General features: G+C 43.0%; 1 pseudogene; it reads right to left on the bottom strand.

Moving 5' to 3' along the window:
- Positions 1-1,046: 1,046 nt before the first annotated feature.
- LOC110228675 lies at positions 1,047-1,540 on the bottom strand (annotated as a pseudogene).
- Positions 1,541-1,780: the final 240 nt, after the last annotated feature.

Below are 1,780 nucleotides of genomic sequence, written 5' to 3'. Positions count from 1 at the left end.
TGGTCAATGGACATCATTGGACCATTGCACAGATCAACTCGAGGTGTACAATACCTTTTGGTCTTGACGGACTACTTTTCGAAATGGATTGAAGCTGAGGCATATGTTGGCATCAAGGATTCGGCGGTAAAGACTTTCATTTGGAAGAATATTATATGTCGACATGGAGTTCCGTATGAAATAGTCACCGATAACGGGCCACAATTCATTTCACAAGAGTTTGATGCTTTTTGTGCGGACTGGGGAATCAAAGTTAGTTACTCTACTCCACGATATCCGAAAGGAAACGGTCAAGCTGAAGCCGCGAACAAGACGATATTGAGCAATCTCAAGAAACGTTTGAATCATCTAAAGGGAGGATGGTACGAAGAACTCCAACCCGTCCTATGGGCTTATCGTACAACCCCTAGGCGACCTACCGGAGAAACTCCATTCTCTTTGGTTTATGGCATGGAGGCAGTAGTACCAGCTGAACTCAACGTGCCCGGACTTCGCCGAACAGAAGCACCATTAAATGAGGAAGAAAATTCAGCAATGCTTAATGATTCACTAGATACCATAAATGAAAGGCGTGATCAAGCTTTGATTCGGATTCAGAATTACCAGCAGCCAGCAGCCCGATATTACAATTCTAAACTTAAAAGTAGGCCGTTCTTCGTGGGAGATTATGTGTTAAGGCGTGTCTTTGACAACAAAAAAAGAAGAAGGTGCCGGTAAACTCGGTATTAATTGGGAAGGACCTTACATTATTACCGAAGTGGTTCGGAACGGTGTTTATAGATTGAAAGACTTAGAAGACAGGCCAGTCAAGCGACCTTGGAATGTGATCAACCTAAAGAATTTTTATGTTTAAAGCTACATGCATTTTTTATGTACATGAACTACGGTGTGGCTTGATCCCGAAATGGGTACGTAGGCAGCTCGGAAACGAGTTCAGCTATTAATAAAAATTTGTTTTATTTCTGTATTAAAGGAAAGGGTTCGACCGAGCGAACAATTGAAGCAAGTAAAGGTTCGGCTATGCGAACATACAAGAGATCGGAAGCAAAACATTTATTCAAACGAACAAGACAAAGTGTCGATCTTCGCACACTTCGAGTTAGGAAAACCCTCCCGGAGAGCAGAACACTTGAACTCCTTGACCAGCAAGATCAAGAACTGGCATCATACAATCCGGGATACGAGCAAATTCGGAGATTCTGAGCTCAATCCACTCTCCGGGGTGAGAACTAAGGATGTGAAGATCCCTTGATATCACAGTGACCCTGCGCTGCATTCGATGAATCTTCTTCCGAAGTTTTTTCTTTTCCAGCGATAGCTTCCTGTGTTGAATTGCGAGCGCTTTGATAAAGGCCATCGCAATCTCCCGGTCTCTATCTGGAAGGTTCTTGATCAAAGCGCATGGAGCTCGGATCTGAGATCTGAAAAAGCCGCGAAGTGGAGAAGATCGTCTACTTGGAACATCTGGAACATCTTCGTCCATCATTCCGATCCTAGAGAAGTCCGGCATAGACTCCGAACATCAAAGGTTAAAATCCATATCTGTAGAAGTAATAAGAATAGTGAGAAGTAAAGGGAAGTTGAAGCTGTAATTTATAGGGACTTCATATCCCTAGCAAGCAGCAGATTCAGCCCGGAAATGGAGTGATTCGCGGCGAGATTTATGCCCTTAAACCAATCCTGCATTAAAAGACGCATCTCCGAGAATATTTGAAGAGAAAGGAAAGTTGCAAATGTTTCCATAAATAAAAAAGGACCAAAGCCCATTATGAGTTCAAAG

This window comes from Arabidopsis lyrata (genome assembly GCF_000004255.2).
Source record: "Arabidopsis lyrata subsp. lyrata unplaced genomic scaffold ARALYscaffold_5, whole genome shotgun sequence".
Classification (NCBI taxonomy): Eukaryota; Viridiplantae; Streptophyta; class Magnoliopsida; order Brassicales; family Brassicaceae; genus Arabidopsis; species Arabidopsis lyrata.
This window is presented reverse-complemented; position numbering and strand designations above follow the sequence as displayed.